The following is a 14,745-nucleotide window of genomic DNA, read 5'->3' as shown; positions in this document are numbered from 1 at the left end:
TGAATCATATTGATTGGCAGCACCATGTTCCCAAACAACAAAAAAAACAATAAATACAATGACAATCATTATTAATAAAACGACAACCATCACAGCGGCGTTTTATCATTAAAACAATTAATAATAGTTACAGAGATACTAAAATTACAGTTAAAATACAATTTCGTTAAACGCGCTTTTCCGTAGTTGTGCTCCGCCGCTTTTCCCGTGTTCTATTTGTATTATCCACGGAGTAAATATGTACGTAAAATTTAAGTTGCTATAAATTTTTGGCTCAACCGATTTTGATGAAAAACCTCAGAATACTAATTAAAATAATTCAATTGATTATATTTTATCGGTGTAAATTTACAATAATAAAACAATTAGTATTTTGTAACATGAATATGTATTGTCCGTGTATCATCATAGCAGGCAGTTTATCTCACGATGTTTTCCTTCATTACCAATCATATCGAGATGAATTATAAATACAAATTAATTATATAAAAACTAAATGGTGCTTGACCTGCGATTTTCGGTTAAGATCTACGTCCATCAAGTCGCAAAAACAAATGGATGAATCTGGATACTTGGCCTTATTTCATAATCCCGATATTTTCTGCTACGTACCTGGAAGCTATGAAACCATATTCCGAATTGAAATAAACTCGTACCTCAAATACCAAGATTTTTACTTCCCCTGGTGCTTTAATGTCCACGGGCGGCCATCATTATTATCAAGTAACCGTTATTTTTTGCTCGCAAATAAAATGTGTGCAAATAATATCTATATATATGATATTATTTTGTTATTAAAAAAATAAATATAAATAATATGTTTTAGTTCAATTATTTTGAAACAATTTTAAATATTAATTAAAAAATTTATAAAAATGTCTGTACATAAAGTATGTAAACCGTAATTATTATTATTTTATAATAAACTACATCTACAATTAGTTTATTATTTATTTAATTTACAATAAATAAAAAAACACTGTACTGTCGTATCGCACAAAGACTCAAAACTCAAGGCTAAACGATCTCAAATCAAATAAAAATAATCTAGTACTAAGCAATCATCCTTCTTACTAAAATCATTGAAAAATATATGTCAAGTGAAAAAGGGGTTCGCGTAGAGAGTGTTCCGTAGTATACCGTTAATCTTGGGAATTAAATGACTAGTATTTACGTTTGTCTGTATTGTATGAGTGAGTGAGGCTCTATATTGCGTATTTATTCAGATATTGATTTCTTTTTGTATTTCTCATAACATATATTTATATTTTTCCTTTTTATATATAAGTTACCTATAAGACTATGTTAATATTGTATGCAATGTTGGCTTCCTATTAAATAAATAAATAAAGTTTCCTTTTTATTTGATTCGTCTTATAATTTTTTTTAATTAACTGAAATTAAAATTCGATTATTGTACGCGATACGACCGTAATTAGGTTACTTAAATATGTTGAGTTCTAATTTTTAACGTTTTCGTCGATTCAATTCAGAAAATACTCTGTTATAAGCACACCGACAAACACAATAACGATCCTAAGAATGTTTCATTTATTTATACGAAGGTTGGAATCCTTAAAAGTCAAGTGGGTGTCGTGCACTGAGGATTCCGTAAAATATCGATACATAACTTATCCTTTATTTAGTGTGGCGGTAGGAAAAATTCAAGGTGAAGCCTTAGTCAACGTAAATGTGTAACGTTAAAATGTCATATTTCTGATACGATGAGTTTATTTTCAGATTTGAGAGTGCTTTAATTTTTTTAAGCATTTTATAAAAGTAAATATGTTGACAAAATTTTAACCATTATATCGCTTTAATTAATTCCACATTTTTACTGTTGATTTCTGAACCTTCTCTTGTACGGAACCCTAAAAAAATAGGTTCAATGACCGAGGAAATTATTTGGAAGCATTCTCGTTTCGCTCTATTTGCCTGATCCGTGAAACTAGCTTTAAACATACTATTAATTACATTAAAATGTAATCTATGCGGCTTATTATAGCGCAGTGGCAGCAACACTGTCTTGAAGGTCGAGTGTCGTGGGTTCTATCCGTATTCAGAAATATTTGTAATAATAAAATATATAATATAAGTATATCATTAAATATATTATCCTCAGTAATATAATTTTTTTTTTACATTTGTTTCTTTGTAACGCTTGCACGTCTAACTACTCAACCGGTCATCGTGAAATTTTTCATATAACTACAGGCACATACGGTATGTGGTATGTATTAATTCTCAAGGTATTTTTTTTTATAGAATAGGAAGGCGGACGAGCATATGAGCCACCTGATGGTAAGTGGTCACCAACGCCCATAAACATTGGCATTGTAAGAAATGTTAACAATCGCTTACATCACCAATGCGCCACCAACCTTGGGATACTATTGGGAACTAAGATTAAGGTTGGTAACACATTGACAATGAATTGAAGGCATGATTAATATTTCTTACAGCGACAATGTTTATGGACGACGGTGGCCGTTTATCACCCGGTCAACGTATTTTATATCTAGGTCTAAACGTGAAGTATCAATAAACAATATACCAATATCAGTATTGCCAATTAAAGTATTCAATCAAACGGTATAGACTGTTTAAGAGAGTGCTTTAAGTCAATAAAATTTCAGATGTCACCAGCGCGTCCTCTTCGCCCTCGGCGCATGATCACATTATTATGCTTTTTCTATCTACAACGTCTGACAATGTGGTTCTTGTAATTGAAATATGTTAATCAATAACATTCTTTTTGCCTCAATACAGCCGCAGCGACTGATTTAAGAAACAAATATATTTTTGAACTATGAGAAGAGATGTGGTTTTTCTCAAAAAGAAGATGAAATAAGCGCCAAAAGCTTTATATCGTTATAAAAATAAAACAAAAGGGGTTTACAAATAAATCCTTTTACAGATCTAGATTATTTATCTATAATAAAATATAGTAAATTTATCTTTATAAATACAAGATAAACTATCCGTCCGATTGATTTGAAATTTGTCACAGTTACTCCTTCCCCAAATACAAATTATATTTTTCTTCTTATCTACCCGTGCGAAGTCGAGACGATTAGCTTATATATATGAAATTAATTATTTAGTATTCTTGTCAATAACCGTCACGTATATAAATAAGAAAAATGACAGAAAAAAAACGCGTGAATCTTAACTGATGATCGTGGATTCAGGCTGATTATAATTTATCTCGTGCTTGTCGGTGAAGGAAAACATCGTGAGGAAACCTGCCTGTGAGTGTCTAATTTCACTGAAATTCTGCCACATGTGTGTCAACCCACATTGGAGCAGCGTGGTGGAATAAGCTCCAAAACCTTCTCCTCAAAAAGGGAGAGGAGGCCTTAACCCAGCAGTGGGACATTCACAGGCTGTTACTGTCGTGATTATTTCTATAAAGCAAATATTAGGCTATGCGTTTGATTTGAAACAACTCACGGATATATAAGATAGTATACTAGAATATTTTATTTTTAACTTAAAACTTGATTTACGCATATAAAATCAAATAAAAAATTATGAATTTTGCATTAATTAAACGGAATAGTTTGTAAATTAGTAAAATTTTCAATGGAAAACTAAATTGGAGTTGCACTTTGGTTATGTTCAGGCTAATATTTAGGTAACATTAATAACACATTAACCAAAGTTTAATTACACTCGTCTATACTGTATAAACGTCATAAACAGTTAAAGAAAGTTTTGTTTATTAGTTTTAGTCTTTACCTTAGAGGAATTGCCAGTCACAGGTCGACTAAATAGGATTTTTAAACTATAACAATTACTATTAGTAAAATTTATGTCACTCGCGTGTCCCCTGGACGCTGTCAGCACGCGATCACATTCACACACTGCTTTTTCTATCTACAAGGACTGACAATGAGGTTCTTTTAATTTAAATATGTTAATTAATAACATTCTTTTCGCCTCAATACCACCGCAGCGACTGATTTAAGAAACAAATATATTTTGAACTATGTGGTTTTTCTCGAAAAGAAGATGTAATAAGAGCCAAAACCTTTATATCGTTACAAAAATAACGTACTATACTTTATTACGTAATAAATTATTCAACTATCTACTATTTACGTGTTAAGAGAATGTTGTTGTTGTTGTTGATTGCCTCATTGGTCTAGTGGCTTAATGTTAGGCTGCAAGCCCGGATGTCTTGGGTTCAATTCCCAGGTCGGACCAGTTAAAAGGTATTGGGTTTTTCTGTCAGAAAATTCTCAATAGTAGGACGAAGTCTGGAAGTTGGAAGTGTGTACACTCAGGTGTCTCGGAAAGCACGTAAAGCCGTTGGTCCTGCGCCTGAACTCGTTCCGGTCATGTCGGATTACCATCCCATCGGATTCTGAGAGTAAGGGAATAGAGAGTGCACCTGTGTTTGCGCACACACTTGTGCACTATAATATCTCCTGCGTAGTTGGCTAATATCCCTAAAGATTGGCCGCCGTGGCCGAAATCGGTCTGGTGGACATTATTATTATTATTATTATTATTATTATTATTATTATTATTATTATTATTATTATTATTATTATTATTATTATTATTATTATTATTATTTACGTGTTAATTTTCATTAAGTTAACTGTTATAGATCATACCCTTTTTTATTAAATATAGGCCAGCAATAAACCGTTAACATGCCTGATGCAAAACGTCAACACGGTCTAGGATGTAGCACGCTTGCCTAGAAGAAATCTGCTTACGCTGGATTTGAAGACACTGACCATGTATGTAACAAGAAAGACAGACTCAGGCAAAGTATTCCACGGTTGAATTATATGTATAAGCATTCGAACCGCTTCGTACTCACACGCTCAGTGGCAGACTGTCAATTAGGCTAAGACCAGAGACAATTTTGTACTTTTTAAATGTTTCGACATATTCCTTACATTCCCTGTACTAAAATTTCGTAAGAAAATATATGGTTCTGAATCACGCTTATTAGTGGTGTACCAAGTTGGCCATTTTTGGTATTCGAGTTTTTTAATACTCGTGTACTTAAAAAAAAAGTAGTCGGAGGACTCGGACAGATACTCGAATACTTATACGAGTATTCGAATACTTAATATGGCTCGAATCTATTACAATGATGTAACAATATTCATATGAGTGAGCCAGTGTAATTATAGGCACAGGGGACATAAAATCTTAGTTCCCAAGGTTGGTGGCGCATTGGCTATAAGCGATGGTTGTCATTTCTTACAATGCCAATGTCTAAGGGCGTTTGGTGACCACTTACCATCAGGTGGCCCATATACTCGTCCACCTTCCTATACTATAAAAAAAAAATAAAAAAAAAAGACGATTATACGTACTATCTTGCGTAAAACAATAAAACATAGAATATACTTAAGACTTCATAAAGTACTCGGAAGCCGTACTCGAATGCCGTGTATCTGAACCCTATAATTTCAATACCCCGAGTATTATATACGGAGTATATTATATATACATTGGTTGGATGGTTTAAAGTTTACTTAATACTAAGTATTGCTATTTAGCGGTTGAATATGTGATAAGTGGGTGGTACCTACCCAGATGTAACAGCAAATTACATTGTTAATAATAGGAAAAGATCTACGGCCTTACTTAGCGTACTTACACGTTGCTTAGGGGTGATTAGTTAAACAATGCTGTGCCTTTCTTTCGAATGTCAAAACAATAATGATAGAAAGAGAGAAACTAATATTTAACTAAATAGCTGTGAAACAACGTTAAGTAAAGTAAAGTAGTAACAGCCTGTTAATGTCCCACTGCTGGGCTAAGGCCTCCTCTCCGTTTTGAGGAGAAGGTTGTGGAGCTTATTCCACCACGCTGCTCCAATGCGGGTTGGTAGAATACACATGTGGCAGAATTTCAATGAAATTAGACACATGCAGGTTTCCTCACGATGTTTTCCTTCACCGTTAAGCACGAGATGAATTATAATCACAAATTAAGCACATGAAAATACAGTGGTACTTGCCCGGGTTTGAACCCACGATCATCGGATAAGATTCACGCGTTCTAACCACTGGGCCATCTCGGCAACGTTAAGTACTTAATTTTAATTAAGTGTTTGTAACAACAATTAATTTATTTATTAAAAAAAATAATAATAATGGAGTTGGCCTTGGACGGTGAGCTGAACATCTTTAGTTAAAGTGGATGACAAATCGCCATTGATAATCGTGAGCAAATGATTACTTTCTAATTAACACCGTTGTAGTTTATATTTTATTAAAAATATCCGTGAAATAAAAATAAATTCCGTTTCAAGGCCGAGTAAACAATACATTTTGATGTGCTTAATTGCAGTGAGGATACCAATATAAGTCAGAAGAAAAGAAAATATGTATCCACCAACCCGCTATGGAGCAGCGTGGTAGAATACGCTCCAAAACATCTACTGAAAAGGAGAATAGACCTTAATTCAGCAGCGGCGATTTACATGCTGTTACTTTACTTTTCATTTATTAATATTATTATCTGCCGATATAGCTTAGTAGTTAGTACGCTCAAATTTGAACAAAAGATAGCGGGTGCAAGCCCGAGTAAGTACCATTAAATTTTCACAAATATGATCATCAATATGATATATAGATAATTATGATACTTATTTATAGGGCTTGGTTGATACATAATAGGATTACAGTTTGAAATATATAATGAGCGTGACTCAAGCTTTCAAAATTTTATCTATCTATTACTTTATATATATATATATATATATATATATATATATTTTTATCGAATAGGAAGGCGGACGAGCATATGGGCCACCTGATGGTAAGTGGTCACCAACGCTCTTAGACATTAGCATTGTAAGAAATGTCAACCATCGCTTACATATCCAATGCGCCACCAACCTTGGGAACTAAGATTTTATGTCCCTTGTGCCTGTAATTACACTGGCTCACTCACCCTTCAAACCGGAACACAACAATATCAAGTATTGCTGTTTTGCGGTAGAATATCTGATGAGTGGGTGGTACCTACCCAGACGAGCTTGCACAAAGCCCTACCACCAGTAAAATACATAATAATATAAAACATATTATTATGTATTGCAGCTGGAAAGAGCTTAGAGAACACTGTAAATGGCTGTGTTGCATAAACCATTCACTTACTTAAGAAAATTGCATTTTTCAGAACATAAAGAGCTCACAGCGAGTCAACTTTTTATTTTAAATACTGTCCTTAACAAAAAACATATTTATTCTATGACGCATAACAAAAACGCTTAAGATAAAATAGTACTAAGACCGAATAGACAAATTCATTATTATATTCAAGTATCACAAAAGTTCATTTGTACCTTGGAATTTTCCTATATAAATATATATATATTTTACAAGACTCGCCGACAGTGTAATACACTAAGAAACTATTTACTGGAACTAAAATATGATTCAATTGAAGAATGACTAAAAAGATTAGATTTACACTGGAAATCTGGATACACACGCAAAAACTCACGACATACAAACAAATATATTCTCTCACACACAAACACAAACATGAACTGTTTTGTACTCCTTATAAATATATGAAATTTATTGTGCGGTATTAGCAAATGGAGGGTATCGGTGTAACACAAGCATACCCTCTTTTTTATCTCCCTTGTATAACGTTTTTACGTATTTCCCTATTAAGGTATTTTTTTAATTGTTATTATTTATTCAATACTAAGGAAATGTTTTCAAAATGCTTATTTAAAAATTAATTATTAACTAATATATAAAACCTCGTGTCACGGTGTTTGTGATCGAATTCCTCCGAAACAGTGCGACCGATTTTTATGATTTCGTTCATGACTATTTGAAAAGAATACTTAATATCGCTTGGTGATTAGGTTGTCCCTATACAGATTTTATTTTTCTATTTTTTTGACAAAAAAATTATCATTATGTATATATAACTACTCTTGTTAGGTAGATAAGTTTCATTCCAATAACTATGCTTTGCTATAGTTTATGGAATGCAACTACCTAGTTGGTTCTAGTTTTATTTACTACAATTATAGATATTAGTCCAATAACTTTGATATAGTTTCTTTTTCTAATTTATCAATAATATTTTTTTTATAGAATAGGAAGGTGGACGAGCATATGGGCCACCTGATGGTAAGTGGTCACCAAACGCCCTTAGACATTGGCATTGTAAGAAATGTCAACCATCGCTTATAGCCAATGCGCCACCTTGGGAACTAAGATTTTATGTCCCTTGTGCCTGTAATTACACTGGCTCACTCACCTTCAAAACCGGAACACAACAATATCAAGTATTGCTGTTTTGCGGTAGAATATCTGATGAGTGGGTGGTACCTACCCAGACGAGCTTGCACAAAGCCCTACCACCAGTAAAGATAAAATAATAATTTAGTTGTTTCCTTTTATTTTTTAATTGCTTGTTATATCCATTGTTTATAAAATGATCAAAGGTGACAAATAAATGTCACATTATTTCAAAATTAATTTGGATAAAAATCACTTCTGGTGGCCCAAGTGCTGGCGCTTATTTAGTCAAGAGGCTGACTCTAGCGGTGCAGAGAGGCAATAGTGCCAGCGTCTTGGGTACAATGCCACAGCACAATCTTTTAGACGGCATGTTTTTTCTATAAATTTGTAATGCGTGTTTTGTTTTTTTTTTATATATAGTATTAAAATGACTGTACATAGCTTAAAAATAATAGAATAAAAAAATTATTCAAAACTTATAACAATAGTATAAGCTTGCATAATTTTAATTTCTCATTAATACGTTTTAATAAATTACTCGAAAACCGTGTTAAATCGTTTTACTAATGTTTGCAAAACAATTTGCCATCTGCCTAGAAAGCTCTTTGATAAGACACATTTTTTTCACTTAAAATGATTGATTTCTTATTGATTTATTCTGCAACATTTTTTTTCCAGAAGCCGAGATGGCCCAGTGGTTAGAACGCGTGAATCTTAACCGATGATCGTGAGTTCAAACCCGGGCAAGCTATACTGAATTTTTATGTGCTTAATTTGTGTTTATAATTCATCTCGTGCTTGACGGTGAAGGAAACATCGTGAAGAAACCTGCATGTGTCAAATTTCACTGAAATTCAGCCACATGTGTATTCCACCAACCCGCATTAGAACAGCGTTGTGGAATAAGCTCAAACCTTCTCAAAAAAAAAGGGGAGGATACCTTAGCCCAGCAGTGGTGACATATTTACAGGCTGTTACTGTATTTATTTCCAGCAAGTTTTAGTGTTTGCTTTTGAATGATTTTGCATTATCCTGCACATGTTTTAATTTCATATTATATGTTTCTTTTAGTTATTACTTGTGTAAAAATCCTTAGCAAACCAAATAAAAAAAACTCTACTCGGTAATGCAAAATTACAAATATTTAAACTAAAATTGTGTTCTATCATTGTTCTTAACTTGTAATAAATGAAATGGTAAATAATTGATGATTGCAGAAGTAAGAGGTTAAGAATTATGATCGGCGTCATTTAATTGGTAACAATATTGCGTGTTTAACTTATTCTAATTTAATTATTGCTTGAAGGCTAATAAATATTTAGATTACACAGTTTATATTTTGACCTTTTTTTAAAGTAAGTGGAAGTTAGACTAGACATGGAAAATTGGACTATATTTTATAGTATGTTTAGAAAATTCATAACCTTGTTCCATCTACACCATTTTACCACTGAACAGCGCGAAATCGTAAGCAATGGCATCCCTATATCGTGGAAGTCTAATCTACCCTTTTTTTACGCTGGAAAAACGCGTTACGCGTTTCCCCCATGGAAACAGTGGGGGGGTATGTGGGGCTCGCCGGTGTCCAAGGCACCGAGTGCGCTCCGAACATCGGAATACCCCCTAAAAAACCAGCGGTACCCTTTCCGTTTTAACAAGGAGCGCCACGGGATCGCTTTCGCATGCTACCGTGACAAGTCTAATCTACCCGCACCAACCAATTGTATTCAAATTTTCTGATAGGTAATGTTAGGGCGTGGAACAGTTTACCAGCTTCTATGTTTCCTGTCATATATGACGTGAAAATCTTTAAATGTGTGAAGAGACATCTTTTAGGCCAGCGTGCTTCAACCTAGACCTCATTTATTCATCCTTAAAAACAAATAAACAGAATATTTACTTATATAAAAACTTTTGTAAGTTTCTTTTCATTTTTAAATAAAATATCAAATTCAAAATCTAGTAAATTCTCGTTGTAGTTATAATTCCACAGGAACAATATAAATAAAACATGGATATATTTGGAATATTTAGGAAAAAAGACGTACATGTAATTTCTTATACATTTCTGAGTGGAGCAGCTTGCTATTGAATGTGTATTTGTCATCGTCAATGTCTAACTTTAAGATAAGAAAAAGTTTTGAAAATTCAATTTTATTATTTTTAATTTCAAACAAACAAATTGGGCTTACGTAAGTATTTATAAATATAATAAGAAATGGCTAAAACTGTATTTGATATATGATGATGATAAACGATTTTAGCTACTGCCCACGGAACTACTAATAATGTCCTCCAGACCGATGAGGCCAAAAGAGTTCAGGCGCAAGACCGACGGTTTTACGTGATTTCCGAGGCACGGGAGTATACACACTCGTAGTGCACAAGTGTATGCGCAAACACAGATGCACTGCATCATAGATGCAATCCGACACGACAGGATAGAGTTTAGGCGTCCTACTGTTTCTAGTTCTCCTTTACAGTCACACGTTTCTTCTCGCTGGCTATATTATTTTTATATAGAGAGTTGCTTCAATTCCAAAGACATTCGTATTGTCTGAATAAACGAATAAACTGGACAGCTATTGGTATGCCTGTAGCTGCCGCGTACGTTCACACGTGTTGGTGGTGCTGCCCCCACTATCCTCTATTGGTTGGGATGTACACGGGGCAAATGTTTAACCATCTCACGCATGTTCCTTCTATGTTTTCCTTAACCACACATGAAATTCAGCGATAACAAAGCGACCAATAGTTCACACTTGACTAAAGGTTTTTTTTTTATTTTAATTTTAAAAGCGTTAGGGTTTTTCGATTTAATTTAAGAAGTTATTAGTTAAGTAATGCTGTGTATTCTTTCGAATGTCAAATCAATGATGACAGACAAAGAAATCAGTGTTTAGCTAATCAGCTTCTGAACATTTATAAGTAAGGCCGTATATAAATATATTTTATCTGTATATATAATATTATATATTTGTATGACGCCATCTGACTTAATTGTTCCCGTTTTACAACATTCTGGTATCCGTTTGAAATCAAATACAATGCCAACGTGCAGCATTGAATACTAAACGGAGTCCCTATTTTAGTTCTACGAATACGAAATTAAATAACTTCATTTATTAGTACTGTTAGTTCATATGTATGTACGAGTACATATATAGAACTTACGATTTTATTTTTGTAAGGAATTATTATTATTATACTTTCAATATTCAAGCTCTTACTAACTTTTGAATTTTACATCGTACTACTATCGTTTCGGAATCGAATCAATTCAATCAAAAATATTCTCTATTTAGGTAGGTATAAAGTCTCTTTTTAATCGTCATATTACAGTATTTAATTAAATATAAATTTACCACCGGTTTGGAATGCAGTTTCTATTGAGAAAAAACGGAAAGAAACTCGGTAGTTAAACACTCTTTTTCATCCTTTTCTGTACAGAGTCAATCGAATAAATAAACAAATACTAACGCTACCCTTTTTTATAATTTCTACAATAATTTCTTCGCAGTAGAGTACAGTAATAGCCTGTTAATGTCCCACTGCTGGGCTAAGGCCCCTTTTTTGAGGAGAGGGTTTTGGAGCTTATTCCACTATGCTGCTCCAATACGGGTTGGTAGAATACGCATGTGGCAGAATTTCAATAAAATCAGACACATGTAGGTTTCCTCACAATGTTTTCCTTCACTATCAAGCACGAGATGAAATTATAAGCACAAATTAAGCACATGAAAATTCAGTGGTGCTTTGACCCCACGATCATCGGTTAAGATTCACGCGTTTAAACCACTAGGCCATCTCAGCTACTCTAGGTCATCTCGGCTACTAATAATTTCTTTAATAATTATCAAAAACAGAAGAATTGAATTGTTTTCTACCGACATTAATGATTATTGATACAACGAGCACCAGATGATATGAAATAACTAGCATCACTATCTCTTGCTCCGATAGCTTGACCTATCTATGCTACATCTATTTTTTGCCGACGTGTTCAAGCGTTGGGAAATATACGCGTTTGTGTTTCCTCTCACGTGATCCGTAATTGACGAAACAATGTGACAGGTTCGTCCGCTGCACTGTAATTCCCTTGTTTCACGACTCATGTATTCGATCATGTACTGCGATCGGAATATAAAGTTGCTTTATATGATATCCGCTTGTATTAAATCTCTGTATATCATTATATCTCTAGTTAATATTTAAACACCACTCGTATGGTAACTCATCGTAGTTAAGGGTCGTATAAGGATCAACATGAAACGTTTATATTAAACAACAATGAAAAAATCTTGTTTGTTTTGGACCAGGAATCCTTGTTACCTTTGTACTCAAAGTTTCAACGCAATCAGATGAATGATTAACGAACACATAGAGAAGTGACATTCAAAGAAATATTCATTTTTATTTATTAAGATAAAGCGTAACGTAAACATTTTATATGTTTGGATTATTTACTAATTTTTTTATATAATATAGGTAGGCGGACGAGCATATGGGCCACCTGATGGTTAGTGGACACCAACGTCCATAGACATTGGCATTGTAACAAATGTTAACCATCGCTTACATCACCAATGCGCCACCAACTTTGTGAACTAAGATGTTATGTCCCTTGTGCCTGTAGTTACACTGGCTCACTTACCCTTCAAACCGGAACACAACAATATCAAGTACTGCTGCTTTGCGGTAGAATATCTGATGAGTGGGTGGTACCTACCCAGACGAGCTTGCACTTAGCCCTACTACCAGTAATTTAAAATAAATATTTCTAATATAGAAAAGCAGACGCTCGGTAATAGAAAGACGCTTTTTAATTGACCAATTGGAACACTACTAAATTAACATACATAAAATTTATACAAGAAAACGTAGTAGCGCCTTTCGAAGGTTTTAGTGTGTAATATTATTATACAGTTAACTGCGCTTTGCGGTTTCATTTGCTTTTAATCTAGACTATTGATATCACAAGCATGCATTACACGTTCTTGTATTGTTATAATGTAAAATTGTTTTTACTTTATTTGTTTTATACAAATATGTCAACATCGCAACCTGAATATTCTGGTGTATTATAAATGCAGAGCTGTTTTATTTCTTGCAGGGACTTATATGCTCACACACTACGCAGCTTGTATATTTATGGCATATAAGGTACCTTTGTTTATTATATACTTAGTATGTTTTTTTTTCTTATAAACAGGCTATTTAAAATTAAAAAAAAAAAACTAAGGCATTATAGTACTGTTATTAGAAAGCTCTTGGTTAGTGTTCTACGCGTTTAATGCAAAAAATGGTAGCGTATAAAAATGCTGTATCGAAAGGAGACAAATTAAATTAGAAAAAAAATACATATATGTATAATATTTTATGTATACTTACTATATATATAACCCGCAGAAATGCTTTTGTCAGCGTGAAAAATCCTTTAGTCTCCCCTTTTAACGTATATAATTCCTATTTGAATGTTATATATATATATATATATGTAATATATTTAAATTCTTAGATAGCAGCGGTACTCTAAAATTAAAAGATTGACTCGCATAAAGCTACATTAACTTAAAAAGAGGTTTTTTTTTTAAATCACAGACAGACATCTCATTTTTATTTAATAAATTAAATTCGATTAATAATAAACAATAATAAAGAAAGAAATAAAAAATATTTCATTTTATTACGACTTATATACAATAACTAACTGACCCGGCAAACGTTGTTCTGCCATATAAATTATATCTACTGCATATATAGGTTATTAATTTAAAAAAAAATTGTTAAAAATAATAGTGTGTAGGGATGGGATCTATGACAGAAAAAGGAAAGGAGCGCTGTAGACGATCACCGCCGATGAAAACATAAAAACTCGAAACATTCATTTTCTCAATTCAACGTATTCATTTATGTAATGGACATATTCATTGTTTGATTAAAAGTTAAATGTAAAGTGAAAAAAGTAATATATTTTTATCCTAAGTCAGTTAATTAGTTTCGAAGATAAATTGAGTGTACGATATTTTTTGTCAGTCCGTCTTTAGCCAACTCAAATAATCTCGATGGTTTGTCCACCCGAGAACATGCCACGTATACTTGTCCGTGTGATAAACATGGTGTGCCCAAATCTAAGCCACAAACGGACATCGCTTGGTCTTGCGACTTATTGATTGTCATTATACTTATATGCATAAAACACCACGCTGCGAATTTTTTTGTGCGTTTATTTATTATTGTTTTCTTATGTTCTGTCTACGGAATTTATATGTGAGTTGTAGCTCATCGTACATTCGTCCCACATTATGAGACAGAACTCTTGAAAAAGGTGGTCCGTTATTTGTTCTCTATTTAATATTGATAAATGGTCACCCCAACCCATATACATTGCCACTATAAAAAATATTAACCTTTCCTTATATCGCGAATGCGCCACCAACCTTGGGAACTAAATTGTCTCTTGTGTCTGTAGGTAAATTAGCTCCATCTCCCTTTAAGC

Source organism: Nymphalis io, chromosome 21, assembly GCF_905147045.1.
Source record: "Nymphalis io chromosome 21, ilAglIoxx1.1, whole genome shotgun sequence".
Lineage (NCBI taxonomy): Eukaryota > Metazoa > Arthropoda > Insecta > Lepidoptera > Nymphalidae > Nymphalis > Nymphalis io.
This window is presented reverse-complemented; position numbering follows the sequence as displayed.